The sequence below is a fragment of the Lissotriton helveticus genome, chromosome 7 (assembly GCF_964261635.1).
Source record: "Lissotriton helveticus chromosome 7, aLisHel1.1, whole genome shotgun sequence".
NCBI lineage: Eukaryota > Metazoa > Chordata > Amphibia > Caudata > Salamandridae > Lissotriton > Lissotriton helveticus.
Genome location: NC_136068.1, coordinates 1,955,554,890 through 1,955,575,480, shown reverse-complemented (window position 1 = coordinate 1,955,575,480; position 20,591 = coordinate 1,955,554,890).

Genomic DNA, 20,591 nt, shown 5'->3' with positions numbered 1-20,591 from the left:
TAAAGCCTCCTGACCGTGCGGTCCAGAGCTCCAGAGATGGGCTAAAGCCTCCTGGCTGTGCGGTCCAGAGCTCCAGAGATGGACTAAAGCCTCCTGGCCGTGCGGTCCAGAGCTCCAGAGATGGACTAAAGCCTCCTGACCGTGCGGTCCAGAGCTCCAGAGATGGGCTAAAGCCTCCTGACCGTGCGGTCCAGAGCTCCAGAGATGGACTAAAGCCTCCTGACCGTGCGGTCCAGAGCTCCAGAGATGGGCTAAAGCCTCCTGACCGTGCGGACCAGAGCTCCAGAGATGGGCTAAAGCCTCCTGACCGTACAGACCAGAGCTGCAGAGATGGGCTAAAACCTCCTGAACGTGCGGTCCAGAGCTCCAGAGATGGGCTAAAGCCTCCTGACCGTGCGGTACAGAGCTCCAGAGATGGACTAAAGCCTCCTGACCGTGCGGTCCAGAGCTCCAGAGATGGGCTAAAGCCTCCTAACCGTGCGGTCCAGAGCTCCAGAGATGGGCTAAAGCCTCCTGACCGTGCGGTCCAGAGCTCCAGAGATGGGCTAAAGCCTCCTGACCGTGCGGTCCAGAGTTCCAGAGATGGACTAAAGCCTCCTGACCGTGCGGTCCAGAGCTCCAGAGATGGGCTAAAGCCTCCTAACCGTGCGGTCCAGAGCTCCAGAGATGGACTAAAGCCTCCTGACCGTGCGGTCCAGAGCTCCAGAGATGGGCTAAAGCCTTCTGACCGTGCGGTCCAGAGCTCCAGAGATGGGCTAAAGCCTCCTGACCGTGCGGTCCAGAGCTCCAGAGATGGGCTAAAGCCTCCTGACCGTGCGGACCAGAGCTCCAGAGATGGACTAAAGCCTCCTGACCGTGCGGTCCAGAGCTCCAGAGATGGACTAAAGCCTCCTGACCGTGCGGTCCAGAGCTCCAGAGATGGGCTAAAGCCTCCTGACCGTGCGGTCCAGAGCTCCAGAGATGGACTAAAGCCTCCTGACCGTGCGGTCCAGAGCTCCAGAGATGGGCTAAAGCCTCCTGACTCTGCGATCCAGAGCTCCAGAGATGGGCTAAAGCCTTCTGACCGTGCGGTCCAGAGCTCCAGAGATGGGCTAAAGCCTTCTGACCGCGCGGTCCAGAGCTCCAGAGATGGGCTAAAGCCTCCTGACCGTGCGGACCAGAGCTCCATAGATGGGCTAAAGCCTCCTGACCGACCGTGCGATCCAGTGCTCCAGAGATGGGCTAAAGCCTCCTGACCGTGCGGTCCAGAGCTCCAGAGATGAACTAAAGCCTCCTGACCGTGCGGTCCAGAGCTCCAGAGATGGGCTAAAGCCTCCTGACCGTGCGGTCCAGTGCTCCAGAGATGGGCTAAAGCCTCCTGACCGTGCAGTCCAGAGCTCCAGAGATGGGCTAAAGCCTCCTGACCGTGCGGACCAGAGCTCCAGAGACGGACTAAAGCCTCCTGACCGTACGGACCAGAGCTCCAGAGATGGGCTAAAGCCTTCTGACCGTGCGGTCCAGAGCTCCAGAGATGGGCTAAAGCCTCCTAACCGTGCGGTCCAGAGCTCCAGAGATGGACTAAAGCCTCCTGACCGTGCGGTCCAGAGCTCCAGAGATGGGTTAAAGCCTCCTGACCGCGCGGTCCAGAGCTCCAGAGATGGGCTAAAGCCTCCTGACCGTGCGGACCAGAGCTCAGAGATGGACTAAAGCCTCCTGACCGTGCGGTCCAGAGCTCCAGAGATGGGCTAAAGCCTCCTGACCGTGCGGACCAGAGCTCCAGAGATGGACTAAAGCTTCCTGACCGTGCGGTCCAGAGCTCCAGAGATGGACTAAAGCCTCCTGACCGTGCGGTCCAGAGCTCCAGAGATGGGCTAAAGCCTCCTGACCGTGCGGTCCAGAGCTCCAGAGATGGACTAAAGCCTCCTGACCGTGCGGTCCAGAGCTCCAGAGATGGGCTAAAGCCTCCTGACCCTGCGATCCAGAGCTCCAGAGATGGGCTAAAGCCTTCTGACCGTGCGGTCCAGAGCTCCAGAGATGGGCTAAAGCCTTCTGACCGCGCGGTCCAGAGCTCCAGAGATGGGCTAAAGCCTCCTGACCGTGCGGACCAGAGCTCCATAGATGGGCTAAAGCCTCCTGACCGACCGTGCGATCCAGTGCTCCAGAGATGGGCTAAAGCCTCCTGACCGTGCGGTCCAGAGCTCCAGAGATGAACTAAAGCCTCCTGACCGTGCGGTCCAGAGCTCCAGAGATGGGCTAAAGCCTCCTGACCGTGCGGTCCAGTGCTCCAGAGATGGGCTAAAGCCTCCTGACCGTGCAGTCCAGAGCTCCAGAGATGGGCTAAAGCCTCCTGACCGTGCGGACCAGAGCTCCAGAGACGGACTAAAGCCTCCTGACCGTGCGGACCAGAGCTCCAGAGATGGGCTAAAGCCTTCTGACCGTGCGGTCCAGAGCTCCAGAGATGGGCTAAAGCCTCCTAACCGTGCGGTCCAGAGCTCCAGAGATGGACTAAAGCCTCCTGACCGTGCGGTCCAGAGCTCCAGAGATGGGCTAAAGCCTCCTGACCGCGCGGTCCAGAGCTCGAGAGATGGGCTAAAGCCTCCTGACCGTGCGGACCAGAGCTCAGAGATGGACAAAAGCCTCCTGACCGTGCGGTCCAGAGCTCCAGAGATGGGCTAAAGCCTCCTGACCGTGCGGACCAGAGCTCCAGAGATGGGCTAAAGCCTCCTGACCATGCGGTCCAGAGCTCCAGAGATGGACTAAAGCCTTCTGACGGTGCGGTCCAGAGCTCCAGAGATGGGCTAAAGCCTCCTGACCGTGCGGACCAGAGCTCCAGAGATGGACTAAAGCCTCCTGACCGTGCGGTCCAGAGCTCCAGAGATGGGCTAAAGCCTCCTGACCGTACAGACCAGAGCTCCAGAGATGGGCTAAAGCCTCCTGACCATGCGGTCCAGAGTTCCAGAGATGGGCTAAAGCCTCCTGACCGTGCGGTCCAGAGCTCCAGAGATGGGCTAAAGCCTTCTGACGGTGCGGACCAGAGCTCCAGAGATGGGCTAAAGCCTCCTGACCGTGCGATCCAGAGTTTCAGAGATGGACTAAAGCCTCCTGACCGTGCGGACCAGAGCTCCAGAGATGGGCTAAAGCCTCCTGACCGTACAGACCAGAGCTCCAGAGATGGACTAAAGCCTCCTGACCGTGCAGTCCAGAGCTCCAGCACCGCCCGGCAGACGGCCTGTAGAGACTCATGGTGCTGTGTATTGTTGATTGTTTTTTAGGTCTCGCCTTTTCCATTCCGAAGGAATGGGAAATGGCGAGAATTCAAGTGCTCGAAATTCTCGTGAAACCACCGCTTTTTTCATGCGGTTTTCTTCAAGTTCACGTGGCCACAGGCACGCGCTTATGGCCCATAAACTTTCATGGCCATCTGTTCCCCAATGTCCCTCCCACCCTTCCTTTGATCTTGCCACGAGTTCTTACAGGCTAATGGCCCTCCCCCAGCACAGAGTGCGCATCGGCCGCGCGGCTCTCTCACTGTGTTATTGAGGATTTACCTGAGACTTGCAGTGCTTTAATGCTCTCTATGCCTGCTTTCTTGTTTCTTTAACTTGTAGCACTCCACAAGAGTGCACGCGTTTTCACTACATCTCTCCCTCTCGAACTGCACTGTTGTTTCTTTATTGTTTTGCTTGGCCTCGAAATCCCTCCCCTCTATTTCGATTTCTCTTTGCGGTTTTCATGCCAATGCCCTCCTGCGTTGCTGCTTCACCCGCCCGTTCTCCAACCCCTTTTGTTACTAGCCCCGTACCTCACCCCTGTTGTAGCCGTCATTGTTGCTTCTTTTTAAAGAAGGACTCCCTCACTTGTTCGTGTTCATAAATACACTCCCTTTCATGCTCATTCATTGTTTCTATTCACTCATTGTTTCCTTTGTTCTCCCACGCCTCCATCCTTGTCACGCGCAATGATTTGTTTTACTTCACTTTTCAAGACACAGCAGTTACGGGGTGCTTAGGCCGTTCGCATTTGCATGTTTTCACTTCTCTGCAATAACAGTTACTTCTGAAACTCCACTCCATGTTTTGTCATTTATCGCACGCTCTGTGCAGATTCTTGCTCAATGTTTGTTCCTTGTTTAACTTCTGTGCTGCTCGTTTATTTCCTTGTTCATAGATTGCCAATTCGATTCCAGGAAACAATCCTTCAGAAGGCCTGTATTGCGCCTTATGTTTTTTGCTTTGTTTTTTAAATACTGCCACTGAGATTTCAGAAGTCTTAGCACACACGCCCTTCCTCCTAGCGTCGAATGAGCGCAAGTAAACCGTGCAGGCGCTAGGCATATTCGTGAAAGTTATTCTAAACAGGTATGTGCGCGAGCCAGGCTGCATTCTTGCTCTGTAAAAATATATTCATAACCGCGAGCTGTTTCTCTTTCCCTTTTCACTGCATATTGTTTTATTTCTGATTCGGACACCTCCCTGCCTGCGTACCGCTGCCCCGTTTGTTGTTCATCATATCCAGCCCTATTTCCTCCCACTTCTTTGCCCACATATGCAAACATCTTATGTAACTCCTGGAAACTGAAGGGATTCTGTGGAAATCCATGAGCACAGAGAGTGAATGTGGGGTGGGGTTTCTCCTTGGTTTTCACTTTCGTTTTGCTAGCCTCTCAATTTAACTCACCTATTTTCCTTCTATGTCTCTCTTTTTATTGATGTCCTCTTTCCCTCACCTTTCCCATTATTTTATTTCTTTCTGTCTACAATGTTCTCTCTACCTCTTCCACTCCATCTATCACCACCTTTGCTTTCATCTCGCTTTCTATCTCCTTCACTGTTTCCGTTAACTCTCTCTGCTTCCGATGTCTTGCTAGTTTAATACATTTGTCTCACCTCTTTCTCTCTCTCCCTATTTCACTATTCTCTACTTCTCCCTCGCCCTTCCTCTGTATTAGCCTCACCTCTCTACCTCGTCTGCACCTTTTTTCTCTCTACTTCTCATATCTTTCTATCTTTCTATTTTTCATCCCACCGGCTCTACCTGCCTCTCTGCCTTGCTACTTTGTTTACCTGACCTGTCATTCTGTGCTTCACCTTTCTATTTTTGCTATCTAATTATAACGCACCTCTCTTCCAATCTTATTTCTCTCTAGACCTTGCCCCTCGGGTAGGCACCTTTCTTACTAGCCTACATTTAAAACTGCATGCCAGGCCTCTAAAAACAAGCATTGGCATAGCCAATAGGTCTCAACTTTGGGACCTTATAGGTTTTTAGCCATGCAACAGTTGATGTTGTTGCACCAAGGATATTGTGCTGCATAACTAAATACTTATACGGTCCCAAAAGCGAGACCTATTGGCTATGCCAATGCTTGTCTTTGTTTCTTTTCAATTCAAGTTTGGGAGGGATGTAGTGTCCTGCTGGACACCTTCCAGTGTTCAGCATCCTGTTGTACCCGATGTGAACACTCACTCCCCATGGGGCAAATAAAAGGGGCCGGGCGCACGTGCCCAGGGCCACTTCTAGTATCACACACCGTGTGTCTACGCGGTCATTCGTGCGACAGTCCCCTCCGCCACCTCTGATAGCACCCCCCCAAAAACATTTTTACCCCTCGGATTATTCCCCTCCCCAACTCCCCTCAATCTGTGGTAGGTTCCTGCACCACCCCCTCCGCCCACCTTTGCTACCCCTCCACCACCTTAGGGGCGCCCACGTCCCACTGCAATACCAGCCCTGGAACACCTCCACCTCTGGAATGCTCCTGCTCCACCACCTATGATGTCCCCCACCTATGCTGAACCACTGGAATGTGTCCCTCCTCCACCTATCGAACCCCCACCCCTACCCCATATATGATATCTCCCTCCTCCATCCCTGGAATGCTTCTCTCCTCCATCCCTGGAATGCTTCTCTCCTCCACCCCTGGAATGTTTCCCTCCTCCACCTTCCATGTCTCCCTCCCTCACCCCTGGAATGCTTCTCTCCTCCATCCCTGGAATGCTTCTCTCTTCCACCCCTGGAATGCTTACCTCCTCCACCTTCCATGTCTCCCTCCCTCACCCCTGGAATGCTTCTCTCCTCCATCCCTGGAATGCTTCTCTCCTCCACCCCTGGAATGCTTCCCTCCTCCACCCCTGGAATGCTTCCCTCCTCCACCTTCCATGTCTCCCTCCCTCACCCCTGGAATGCTTCTCTCCTCCATCCCTGGAATGCTTCTCTCTTCCACCCCTGGAATGCTTACCTCCTCCACCTTCCATGTCTCCCTCCCTCACCCCTGGAATGCTTCTCTCCTCCATCCCTGGAATGCTTCTCTCTTCCACCCCTGGAATGCTTACCTCCTCCACCTTCCATGTCTCCCTCCCTCACCCCTGGAATGCTTCTCTCCTCCATCCCTGGAATGCTTCTCTCCTCCACCCCTGGAATGCTTCTCTCCTCCACCCCTGGAATGCTTCCCTCCTCCACCTTCCATGTCTCCCTCCCTCACCCCTGGAATGCTTCTCTCCTCCATCCCTGGAATGCTTCTCTCTTCCACCCCTGGAATGCTTACCTCCTCCACCTTCCATGTCTCCCTCCCTCACCCCTGGAATGCTTCTCTCCTCCATCCCTGGAATGCTTCTCTCCTCCACCCCTGGAATGCTTCCCTCCTCCACCCCTGGAATGCTTCCCTCCTCCATCCTTGGAATGCTTCCCTCCTCCACCTCTGGAATGCTTCCCTCCTCCACCTCTGGAATGCTTCTCTCCTCCACCTCTGGAATGCTTCCCTCCTCCACCCCTGGAATGCTTCTCTCCTCCACCCCTGGAATGCTTCTCTCCTCCACCTCTGGAATGCTTCCCTCCTCCACCTCTGGAATGTGTCCCTCCTCCACCCCTGCAATGCTTCCCTCCTCCACCTCTGGAATGTGTCCCTCCTCCACCTATCGAACCCCCACCCCCACCCCATGTATGATATCTCCCTCCTCCACTCCAGGAATGCTTCTCTACTCCACCCCTGGAATGCTTCCCTCCTCCACCTTCCATGTCTCCCTCCCTCACCCCTGGAATGCTTCTCTCCTCCATCCCTGGAATGCTTCTCTCCTCCACCCCTGGAATGCTTCCCTCCTCCACCTTCCATGTCTCCCTCCCTCACCCCTGGAATGCTTCTCTCCTCCATCCCTGGAATGCTTCTCTCCTCCATCCCTGGAATGCTTCTCTCCTCCACCCCTGGAATGCTTCCCTCCTCCACCTTCCATGTGTCCCTCCCTCACCCCTGGAATGCTTCTCTCCTCCATCCCTGGAATGCTTCTCTCCTCCACCCCTGGAATGCTTCCCTCCTCCACCTTCCATGTCTCCCTCCCTCACCCCTGGAATGCTTCTCTCCTCCATCCCTGGAATGCTTCTCTCCTCCATCCCTGGAATGCTTCTCTCCTCCACCCCTGGTATGCTTCCCTCCTCCACCTTCCATGTCTCCCTCCCTCACCCCTGGAATGCTTCTCTCCTCCATCCCTGGAATGCTTCTCTCCTCCACCCTTGGAATGCTTCCCTACTCCACCCCTGGAATGCTTCTCTCCTCCACCCTTGGAATGCTTACCTCCTCCACCTCTGGAATGCTTCCCTCCTCCACCTCTGGAATGCTTCTCTACTCCACCTCTGGAATGCTTCCCTCCTCCACCCCTGGAATGCTTCTCTCCTCCACCCCTGGAATGCTTCTCTCCTCCACCTTTGGAATGCTTCCCTCCTCCACCCCTGCAATGCTTCCCTCCTCCACCTCTGGAATGCTTCTCTCCTCCACCCCTGGAATGCTTTTCTCCTGCACCCCTGGAATGCTTCCCTCCTCCACCTCTGGAATGCTTCCCTCCTCCACCTCTGGAATGCGTCCCTCCTCCACCTCTGGAATGCTTCTCTCCTGCACCCCTGGAATGCTTCTCCCCTCCATCCCTGGAATGCTTCTCTCCTCCACCCCTGGAATGCTTCCCTCCTCCACCCCTGGAATGCGTCCCTCCTCCACCTCTGGAATGCTTCTCTCCTGCACCCCTAGAATGCTTCTCTCCTCCATCCCTGGAATGCTTCTCTCCTCCACCCCTGGAATGCTTCCCTCCTCCACCCCTGGAATGCTTCTCTTCTCCATCCCTAGAATGCTTCTCTCCTCCACCCCTGGAATGCTTCCCTCCTCCACCCCTGGAATGCTTCCCTCCTCCACCCTTGGAATGCTTCCCTCCTCCACCTCTGGAATGCTTCCCTCCTCCACCTCTGGAATGCTTCCCTCCTCCACCTCTGGAATGCTTCTCTCCTCCACCTCTGGAATGCTTCCCTCCTCCACCCCTGGAATGCTTCTCTCTTCCACCCCTGGAATGCTTCTCTCCTCCACCTTTGGAATGCTTCCCTCCTCCACCCCTGCAATGCTTCCCTCCTCCACCTCTGGAATGCTTCTCTCCTACACCCCTGGAATGCTTTTCTCCTGCACCCCTGGAATGCTTCCCTCCTCCACCTCTGGAATGCTTCCCTCCTCCACCTCTGGAATGCGTCCCTCCTCCACCTCTGGAATGCTTCTCTCCTGCACCCCTGGAATGCTTCTCTCCTCCATCCCTGGAATGCTTCTCTCCTCCACCCCTGGAATGCTTCCCTCCTCCACCCCTGGAATGCGTCCCTCCGCCACCTCTGGAATGCTTCTCTCCTGCACCCCTAGAATGCTTCTCTCCTCCATCCCTGGAATGCTTCTCCCCTCTACCCCTGGAATGCTTCTCTTCTCCATCCCTGGAATGCTTCTCTCCTCCACCCCTGGAATGCTTCCCTCCTCCACCCCTGGAATGCTTCCCTCCTCCAACCCTGGAATGCTTCCCTCCTCCACCCTTGGAATGCTTCCCTCCTCCACCTCTGGAATGCTTCCCTCCTCCACCTCTGGAATGCTTCTCTCCTCCACCTCTGGAATGCTTCCCTCCTCCACCTTTGGAATGCTTCTCTCCTCCACCCCTGGAATGCTTCTCTCCTCCACCTCTGGAATGCTTCCCTCCTCCACCCCTGCAATGCTTCCCTCCTCCACCTCTGGAATGCTTCCCTCCTCCACCTCTGGAATGCTTCTCTCCTCCACCCCTGGAATGCTTCCCTCCTCCACCCCTGGAATGCTTCCCTCCTCCACCCCTGGAATGCTTCCCTCCTCCACCCTTGGAATGCTTCCCTCCTCCACCTCTGGAATGCTTCCCTCCTCCACCTCTGGAATGCTTCTCTCCTCCACCTCTGGAATGCTATCCTCCTCCACCTTTGGAATGCTTCTCTCCTCCACCCCTGGAATGCTTCTCTCCTCCACCTCTGGAATGTGTCCCTCCTCCACCTATCGAACCCCCACCCCATGTATGATATCTCCCTCCTCCACTCCAGGAATGCTTCTCTACTCCACCCCTGGAATGCTTCCCTCCTCCACCTTCCATGTCTCCCTCCCTCACCCCTGGAATGCTTCTCTCCTCCATCCCTGGAATGCTTCTCTCCTCCACCCCTGGAATGCTTCCCTCCTCCACCTTCCATGTCTCCCTCCCTCACCCCTGGAATGCTTCTCTCCTCCATCCCTGGAATGCTTCTCTCCTCCACCCCTGGAATGCTTCCCTCCTCCACCCCTGGAATGCTTCTCTCCTCCACCCTTGGAATGCTTCCCTCCTCCACCTCTGGAATGCTTCCCTCCTCCACCTCTGGAATGCTTCCCTCCTCCACCTCTGGAATGCTTCCCTCCTCCACCTCTGGAATGCTTCTCTCCTCCACCTCTGGAATGCTTCCCTCCTCCACCTTTGGAATGCTTCTCTCCTCCACCCCTGGAATGCTTCTCTCCTCCACCTCTGGAATGCTTCCCTCCTCCACCCCTGCAATGCTTCCCTCCTCCACCTCTGGAATGCTTCCCTCCTCCACCTCTGGAATGCTTCTCTCCTCCACCCCTGGAATGCTTCCCTCCTCCACCCCTGGAATGCTTCCCTCCTCCACCCCTGGAATGCTTCCCTCCTCCACCCTTGGAATGCTTCCCTCCTCCACCTCTGGAATGCTTCCCTCCTCCACCTCTGGAATGCTTCTCTCCTCCACCTCTGGAATGCTTCCCTCCTCCACCTTTGGAATGCTTCTCTCCTCCACCCCTGGAATGCTTCTCTCCTCCACCTCTGGAATGTGTCCCTCCTCCACCCCTGCAATGCTTCCCTCCTCCACCTCTGGAATGTGTCCCTCCTCCACCTATCGAACCCCCACCCCTACCCCATATATGATATCTCCCTCCTCCATCCCTGGAATGCTTCTCTCCTCCACCCCTGGAATGCTTCCCTCCTCCACCTTCCATGTCTCCCTCCCTCACCCCTGGAATGCTTCTCTCCTCCATCCCTGGAATGCTTCTCTCTTCCACCCCTGGAATGCTTACCTCCTCCACCTTCCATGTCTCCCTCCCTCACCCCTGGAATGCTTCTCTCCTCCATCCCTGGAATGCTTCTCTCCTCCATCCCTGGAATGCTTCTCTCCTCCACCCCTGGAATGCTTCCCGCCTCCACCTTCCATGTCTCCCTCCCTCACCCCTGGAATGCTTCTCTCCTCCATCCCTGGAATGCTTCTCTCCTCCACCCCTGGAATGCTTCCCTCCTCCACCCCTGGAATGCTTCTCTCCTCCACCCTTGGAATGCTTCCCTCCTCCACCTCTGGAATGCTTCCCTCCTCCACCTCTGGAATGCTTCCCTCCTCCACCTCTGGAATGCTTCCCTCCTCCACCTCTGGAATGCTTCTCTCCTCCACCTCTGGAATGCTTCCCTCCTCCACCTTTGGAATGCTTCTCTCCTCCACCCCTGGAATGCTTCTCTCCTCCACCTCTGGAATGCTTCCCTCCTCCACCCCTGCAATGCTTCCCTCCTCCACCTCTGGAATGCTTCCCTCCTCCACCTCTGGAATGCTTCTCTCCTCCACCCCTGGAATGCTTCCCTCCTCCACCCCTGGAATGCTTCCCTCCTCCACCCTTGGAATGCTTCCCTCCTCCACCTCTGGAATGCTTCCCTCCTCCACCTCTGGAATGCTTCTCTCCTCCACCTCTGGAATGCTTCCCTCCTCCACCTTTGGAATGCTTCTCTCCTCCACCCCTGGAATGCTTCTCTCCTCCACCTCTGGAATGTGTCCCTCCTCCACCCCTGCAATGCTTCCCTCCTCCACCTCTGGAATGTGTCCCTCCTCCACCTATCGAACCCCCACCCCTACCCCATATATGATATCTCCCTCCTCCACTCCAGGAATGCTTCCCGCCTCCACCTTCCATGTCTCCCCCCCTCACCCCTGGAATGCTTCTCTCCTCCATCCCTGGAATGCTTCTCTCCTCCATCCCTGGAATGCTTCTCTCCTCCACCCCTGGTATGCTTCCCTCCTCCACCTTCCATGTCTCCCTCCCTCACCCCTGGAATGCTTCTCTCCTCCATCCCTGGAATGCTTCCCTCCTCCACCTCTGGAATGCTTCCCTCCTCCACCTCTGGAATGCTTCTCTCCTCCACCTCTGGAATGCTTCCCTCCTCCACCCCTGGAATGCTTCTCTCCTCCACCCCTGGAATGCTTCTCTCCTGCACCTTTGGAATGCTTCCCTCCTCCACCCCTTCAATGTTTCCCTCCTCCACCTCTGGAATGCTTCTCTCCTCCACCCCTGGAATGCTTTTCTCCTGCACCCCTGGAATGCTTCCCTCCTCCACCTCTGGAATGCTTCCCTCCTCCACCTCTGGAATGCGTCCCTCCTCCACCTCTGGAATGCTTCTCTCCTGCACCCCTGGAATGCTTCTCTCCTCCATCCCTGGAATGCTTCTCTCCTCCACCCCTGGAATGCTTCCCTCCTCCACCCCTGGAATGCTTCCCTCCTCCACCCTTGGAATGCTTCCCTCCTCCACCCCTGGAATGCTTCTCTCCTCCACCCCTGGAATGCTTCCCTCCTCCACCCCAGGAATGCTTCCCTCCTCCACCCCTGGAATGCTTCCCTCCTCCACCTTCCATGTCTCCCTCCCTCACCCCTGGAATGCTTCTCTCCTCCATCCCTGGAATGCTTCTCTCCTCCACCCCTGGTATGCTTCCCTCCTCCACCTTCCATGTCTCCCTCCCTCACCCCTGGAATGCTTCTCTCCTCCATCCCTGGAATGCTTCCCTCCTCCACCTCTGGAATGCTTCCCTCCTCCACCTCTGGAATGCTTCTCTCCTCCACCTCTGGAATGCTTCCCTCCTCCACCCCTGGAATGCTTCTCTCCTCCACCCCTGGAATGCTTCTCTCCTCCACCTCTGGAATGCTTCCCTCCTCCACCCCTGCAATGCTTCCCCTCCTCCACCTCTGGAATGCTTCCCTCCTCCCACCTCTGGAATGCTTCTCTCCTCCACCCCTGGAATGCTTCCCTCCTCCACCCCTGGAATGCTTCCCTCCTCCACCCCTGGAATGCTTCCCTCCTCCACCCTTGGAATGCTTCCCTCCTCCACCTCTGGAATGCTTCCCTCCTCCACCTCTGGAATGCTTCTCCCCTCCACCTCTGGAATGCTTCCCTCCTCCACCTTTGGAATGCTTCTCTCCTCCACCCCTGGAATGCTTCTCTCCTCCACCTCTGGAATGTGTCCCTCCTCCACCCCTGCAATGCTTCCCTCCTCCACCTCTGGAATGTGTCCCTCCTCCACCTATCGAACCCCCACCCCTACCCCATATATGATATCTCCCTCCTCCATCCCTGGAATGCTTCTCTCCTCCACCCCTGGAATGCTTCCCTCCTCCACCTTCCATGTCTCCCTCCCTCACCCCTGGAATGCTTCTCTCCTCCATCCCTGGAATGCTTCTCTCTTCCACCCTGGAATGCTTACCTCCTCCACCTTCCATGTCTCCCTCCCTCACCCCTGGGAATGCTTCTCTCCTCCATCCCTGGAATGCTTCTCTCCTCCATCCCTGGAATGCTTCTCTCCTCCACCCCTGGAATGCTTCCCGCCTCCACCTTCCATGTCTCCCTCCCTCACCCCTGGAATGCTTCTCTCCTCCATCCCTGGAATGCTTCTCTCCTCCACCCCTGGAATGCTTCCCTCCTCCACCCCTGGAATGCTTCTCTCCTCCACCCTTGGAATGCTTCCCTCCTCCACCTCTGGAATGCTTCCCTCCTCCACCTCTGGAATGCTTCCCTCCTCCACCTCTGGAATGCTTCCCTCCTCCACCTCTGGAATGCTTCTCACCTCCACCTCTGGAATGCTTCCCTCCTCCACCTTTGGAATGCTTCTCTCCTCCACCCCTGGAATGCTTCTCTCCTCCACCTCTGGAATGCTTCCCTCCTCCACCCCTGCAATGCTTCCCTCCTCCACCTCTGGAATGCTTCCCTCCTCCACCTCTGGAATGCTTCTCTCCTCCACCCCTGGAATGCTTCCCTCCTCCACCCCTGGAATGCTTCCCTCCTCCACCCTTGGAATGCTTCCCTCCTCCACCTCTGGAATGCTTCCCTCCTCCACCTCTGGAATGCTTCTCTCCTCCACCTCTGGAATGCTTCCCTCCTCCACCTTTGGAATGCTTCTCTCCTCCACCCCTGGAATGCTTCTCTCCTCCACCTCTGGAATGTGTCCCTCCTCCACCCCTGCAATGCTTCCCTCCTCCACCTCTGGAATGTGTCCCTCCTCCACCTATCGAACCCCCACCCCTACCCCATATATGATATCTCCCTCCTCCACTCCAGGAATGCTTCCCGCCTCCACCTTCCATGTCTCCTCCCCTCACCCCTGGAATGCTTCTCTCCTCCATCCCTGGAATGCTTCTCTCCTCCATCCCTGGAATGCTTCTCTCCTCCACCCCTGGTATGCTTCCCTCCTCCACCTTCCATGTCTCCCTCCCTCACCCCTGGAATGCTTCTCTCCTCCATCCCTGGAATGCTTCCCTCCTCCACCTCTGGAATGCTTCCCTCCTCCACCTCTGGAATGCTTCTCTCCTCCACCTCTGGAATGCTTCCCTCCTCCACCCCTGGAATGCTTCTCTCCTCCACCCCTGGAATGCTTCTCTCCTGCACCTTTGGAATGCTTCCCTCCTCCACCCCTTCAATGTTTCCCTCCTCCACCTCTGGAATGCTTCTCTCCTCCACCCCTGGAATGCTTTTCTCCTGCACCCCTGGAATGCTTCCCTCCTCCACCTCTGGAATGCTTCCCTCCTCCACCTCTGGAATGCGTCCCTCCTCCACCTCTGGAATGCTTCTCTCCTGCACCCCTGGAATGCTTCTCTCCTCCATCCCTGGAATGCTTCTCTCCTCCACCCCTGGAATGCTTCCCTCCTCCACCCCTGGAATGCTTCCCTCCTCCACCCTTGGAATGCTTCCCTCCTCCACCCCTGGAATGCTTCTCTCCTCCACCCCTGGAATGCTTCCCTCCTCCACCCCAGGAATGCTTCCCTCCTCCACCCCTGGAATGCTTCCCTCCTCCACCTTCCATGTCTCCCTCCCTCACCCCTGGAATGCTTCTCTCCTCCATCCCTGGAATGCTTCTCTCCTCCACCCCTGGTATGCTTCCCTCCTCCACCTTCCATGTCTCCCTCCCTCACCCCTGGAATGCTTCTCTCCTCCATCCCTGGAATGCTTCCCTCCTCCACCTCTGGAATGCTTCCCTCCTCCACCTCTGGAATGCTTCTCTCCTCCACCTCTGGAATGCTTCCCTCCTCCACCCCTGGAATGCTTCTCTCCTCCACCCCTGGAATGCTTCTCTCCTGCACCTTTGGAATGCTTCCCTCCTCCACCCCTTCAATGTTTCCCTCCTCCACCTCTGGAATGCTTCTCTCCTCCACCCCTGGAATGCTTTTCTCCTGCACCCCTGGAATGCTTCCCTCCTCCACCTCTGGAATGCTTCCCTCCTCCACCTCTGGAATGCGTCCCTCCTCCACCTCTGGAATGCTTCTCTCCTGCACCCCTGGAATGCTTCTCTCCTCCATCCCTGGAATGCTTCTCTCCTCCACCCCTGGAATGCTTCCCTCCTCCACCCCTGGAATGCTTCCCTCCTCCACCCTTGGAATGCTTCCCTCCTCCACCTCTGGAATGCTTCCCTCCTCCACCTCTGGAATGCGTCCCTCCTCCACCTCTGGAATGCTTCTCTCCTGCACCCCTGGAATGCTTCTCTCCTCCATCCCTGGAATGCTTCTCTCCTCCACCCCTGGAATGCTTCCCTCCTCCACCCCTGGAATGCTTCCCTCCTCCACCCTTGGAATGCTTCCCTCCTCCACCCCTGGAATGCTTCCCTCCTCCACCCCTGGAATGCTTCCCTCCTCCACCTTCCATGTCTCCCTCCCTCACCCCTGGAATGCTTCCCTCCTCCACCCCTGGAATGCTTCCCTCCTCCACCTTCCATGTCTCCCTCCCTCACCCCTGGAATGCTTCTCTCCTCCACCCCTGGAATGCTTCTCTCCTCCACCCCTGGAATGCTTCCCTCCTCCACCCTTGGAATGCTTCCCTCCTCCACCCCTGGAATGCTTCCCTCCTCCACCCTTGGAATGCTTCCCTCCTCCACCCCTGGAATGCTTCCCTCCTCCACCCCTGGAATGCTTCCCTCCTCCACCCCTGGAATGCTTCTCTTCTCCACCCCTGGAATGCCCTCTCCTCCACCCCCGCTGCCCCCTCGGTCCCAGCCTCTGAGCTCAGCCTTCGGCCTCCCTCGCTCCTGTCCATGTTTGGGCAGAGCCGCGGCCTCCAGGGTGAGGAGGAGGAGGAGGAGGAGGAAGGAAGGGCCCCGCCCCGGCCCACGGGGCACTGGGACTTCAGCGGCCGCCGCCGGGGCAGGAGGAAGAGGAGGAGAGAGAGAGAGAGCACCGAGAGGAAGAGGAAGGAGAGCACCCAGGAGGGCCCGAGAGGAAGGAGCGCAGCCAGAGACCCCCGTACCGGTGAGTGCTCCTCCGACATACAGGGGCCCTAGGACCGGCGGGGGCCCAGGGGGGCCCTGCCCGGAGTGTGCGCCTCTAAACCCCGGGACAGGTCGGGGCCCCTCACCCTGGGGCGGCCCCTTAAGTTGTACCGGGGCGTGCCCCCACCCCCGGGACGGGTAAAGGGGCAGGAGGGGGCCCTCAGCCGGGAGCCCCGGGACAGAGGGCGGGGGCCCTGGTACAGGAGGGGCCACTAAACCCTGGATAAGAAGGTGGGGCTTTCAACCCAGGACAGGCCGGGGGGTCTTGTGCTGGAGAGTACCCCCCCCCCTAAGGAAGCCGAGCCCCCGCACTGGTGGGGGCAGAGGGGGGGGGGGCAGTCTGTACCTGTGACTCCCTCCAGACAGGGGGCAGCTGCACCAGCCCCCCCCCCCCCCCCCCCGGCCAGGCATGGCCCCCCAGAGCAGGGGCCCCGGCTGCTCAGGCCGCCTCCATTACAGACTAGGCTTTTCATTCTACAAAGCGGTGCATGCTGGGAGTTGTGGTCCACCGCTTCAGCGAAAGCCGCTGATCTGACTCCCCCGAGAGCTTGGGGAGGGGCTAGGAGGGGGTATTTGTAAATCTGGGTGGGGAGGGGGGGGTCACAGAGCTGGGCTTGAGAATCAACCCCCCCCGGCCTGTTTCTTAACATGGAGCAAAGGTCTTGAACACATTTTTCTTTTCCTTGCCTGCAGTCCCCGCGCCCCTGTCTCTGTCCTGCCGGGTCCCGTGGGCGCCGAGAGTGGCCCCCACGGAGGATGGACCCCCCCTGCAGCCCCCCGGGCCCGAGGCAGTGTCTGTGCCCGGGCTCCTGGCCTGTGGGGCCCGGGGGGGGGGGGCAGGACAGGCCTTCACACGTGGATGTAGCGCTGGTGGTGGTGACGCCGCCTCTGGGCGCTTCATGGGATCCGTCCGCAGGCTCGGGCGGGGCCGGGACAAGTAAAGCGGCGCACGGAGGGGGAGCTGGAAACTGAAAACCAGCGGCGGGGCGGGAGGGGGGGGGGGGGGCGTGTGTCTATAAGAGGCGTCCGTGTGCATGCGGGGGCCGAAGCTGTGCATGGGGGCTGCGGAGGGGTCGGGGACTGCCGCCCCCCCCGGACAAATAGTGATTCATTCATTCATCTGTGTATTTCCCCCTCGTGTCTGCACTTGTCTCTTCTTCTGTAACCCCAGCCCCGCCCTCTGAGGAGAGGGCCCCCTCAGGGCGCTGCAGACTCCCTCCCACGCACTTCCTGTGGGGCCCCCGCGGGCAGGAGTGAGGGGGGGGGGCATCCTGTCAGCTGATCACTATGACATGACGTCACTCCATCCTCCCCCATCCTGTACAGGGGTGAGACTGCCAGTCACACCCACAGCTGGCACCGGGCGGGGGGGGGGGGGGGGGGGGGGGATGACACCTCCAGATAAATGCAGTCTGGACCCGGTGATGGGATCTGGGGCCCTGAGGTGGGGTGGGGTGGGGTGGGGGGGCTGATGTCTCTTTCAGTTTAGATCCAGGCCTTTAAATCCTGTTCTCATCTTGTCACCTTTGCTGAGCAGCCACAGACAGGGGTCAAATGTCACTCTCTCTTCCAGGAAGCCTGGGGTTTACTTTTCTTTCTCTGACTTCATAGCGAGAGGATTTATGTGACATCATGCTGGCTACAGGGGGTCCTTCTGAAGTGTGTTGGAAACAAATATTTCAATACCATCCAAACTAATCAATACATCAGGTGAAGCCATTTCCAATCATTATCGTTTATGCGCTGTATAGTTTTATCGTGTGTGTTAAATGGTCGTTTCAATTAAAAATGTGTTGTCTGTAATGGCCGTGCGCTCCCACACGTGTGCACTCCACCACACTGCATTCCGTGCCTTTCTACTCTGCATTTCTCTTCGCCACTGCACTCTACTCTGCTTTGCACCACTGCAGCCTTCAGCACTACAATCTATGCCCGTCCACTCTGCAGTCTATGCCACCCACTATACTCCTCTTCACTCTGCTCTAAAACAATCTACTCTGCGCCACTTCACTGTGCGCCACTTCAATCTATGCTTCACCACTCCACTCTGCGCCACTTCAATCTATGCTTCACCACGCCACTCTGCGCCACTTCAATCTATGCTTCACCACTCCACTCTACGCCACTCTGCGCCACTTCAATCTATGCTTCACCACGCCACTCTACGCCACTCTGCGCCACTTCAATCTGCTTCACCACTCCACTCTGCGCCACTTCAATCTATGCTTCACCACACCACTCTACGCCACTCTGCGCCACTTCAATCTGCTTCACCACTCCACTCTACGCCACTCTGCGCCACTTCAATCTATGCTTCACCACGCCACTCTGCGCCACTTCAATCTATGCTTCACCACGCCACTCTACGCCACTCTGCGCCACTTCAATCTGCTTCACCACTCCACTCTACGCCACTTCAATCTATGCTTCACCACACCACTCTACGCCACTCTGCGCCACTTCAATCTATGCTTCACCACGCCACTCTACGCCACTTCAATCTGCTTCACCACTCCACTCTACGCCACTCTGCGCCACTTCAATCTATGCTTCACCACACCACTCTACGCCACTCTGCGCCACTTCAATCTATGCTTCACCAAGCCACTTCAATCTATGCTTCACCACACCACTCTACGCCACTCTACACCACTTCAATCTATGCTTCACCACTCCACTCTACGCCACTCTGCGCCACTTCAATCTATGCTTCACCACGCCACTCTGCTCCACTTCAGTCTATGCTTCACCACGTCACTCTGCGCCACTTCAATCTATGCTTCACCACGCCACTCTACTCCCCTCTGCGCCACTTCAATCTATGCTTCACCACGCCACTCTACTCCCCTCTGCGCCACTTCAATCTATGCTTCACCACGCCACTCTGCGCCACTTCAATCTATGCTTCACCACGCCACTCTACGCCACTTCAATCTATGCTTCACCACACCACTCTACGCCACTCTACACCACTTCAATCTATGCTTCACCACTCCACTCTACGCCACTCTGCGCCACTTCAATCTGCTTCACCACTCCACTCTACGCCACTCTGCGCCACTTCAATCTATGCTTCACCACACCACTCTACGCCACTCTGCGCCACTTCAATCTATGCTTCACCACGCCACGCCACTCTGCGCCACTTCAATCTATGCTTCACCACTCCACTCTACGCCACTCTGCGCCACTTCAATCTATGCTTCACCACTCCACTCTGCGCCACTTCAATCTATGCTTCACCACTCCACTCTACGCCACTCTGCGCCACTTCAATCTATGCTTCACCACTCCACTCTACGCCACTCTGCGCCACTTCAATCTATGCTTCACCACACCACTCTACGCCACTCTGCGCCACTTCAATCTATGCTACACCACTCTACGCCACTCTGCGCCACTTCAATCTGCTTCACCACGCCACTCTACGCCACTCTGCGCCACTTCAATCTATGCTTCACCACACCACTCTACGCCACTCTGCGCCACTTCAATCTGCTTCACCACTCCACTCTACGCCACTCTGCGCCACTTCAATCTATGCTTCACCACACCACTCTACGCCACTCTGCGCCACTTCAATCTATGCTTCACCACGCCACTCTACGCCACTCTGCGCCACTTCAATCTGCTTCACCACTCCACTCTGCGCCACTTCAATCTATGCTTCACCACACCACTCTACGCCACTCTGCGCCACTTCAATCTGCTTCACCACTCCACTCTACGCCACTCTGCGCCACTTCAATCTATGCTTCACCACACCACTCTACGCCACTCTGCGCCACTTCAATCTATGCTTCACCACGCCACTCTACGCCACTTCAATCTATGCTTCACCACACCACTCTACGCCACTCTACACCACTTCAATCTATGCTTCACCACTCCACTCTGCGCCACTTCAATCTATGCTTCACCACGCCACTCTGCTCCACTTCAGTCTATGCTTCACCACGTCACTCTGCGCCACTTCAATCTATGCTTCACCACGCCACTCTACTCCCCTCTGCGCCACTTCAATCTATGCTTCACCACGCCACTCTACTCCCCTCTGCGCCACTTCAATCTATGCTTCACCACGCCACTCTGCGCCACTTCAATCTATGCTTCACCACGCCACTCTACGCCACTTCAATCTATGCTTCACCACACCACTCTACGCCACTCTACACCACTTCAATCTATGCTTCACCACTCCACTCTACGCCACTCTGCGCCACTTCAATCTGCTTCACCACTCCACTCTACGCCACTCTGCGCCACTTCAATCTATGCTTCACCACACCACTCTACGCCACTCTGCGCCACTTCAATCTATGCTTCACCACGCTACTCTACGCCACTCTGCGCCACTTCAATCTATGCTTCACCACTCCACTCTACGCCACTCTGCGCCACTTCAATCTATGCTTCACCACTCCACTCTACGCCACTCTGCGCCACTTCAATCTATGCTTCACCACTCCACTCTACGCCACTCTGCGCCACTTCAATCTATGCTTCACCACTCCACTCTACGCCACTCTGCGCCACTTCAATCTATGCTTCACCACACCACTCTACGCCACTTTGCGCCACTTCAATCTATGCTTCACCACTCCACTCTGCGCCACTTCAATCTATGCTTCACCACTCCACTCTACGCCACTCTGCGCCACTTCAATCTATGCTTCACCACTCCACTCTACGCCACTCTGCGCCACTTCAATCTATGCTTCACCACGCCACTCTACGCCACTCTGCGCCACTTCAATCTGCTTCACCAC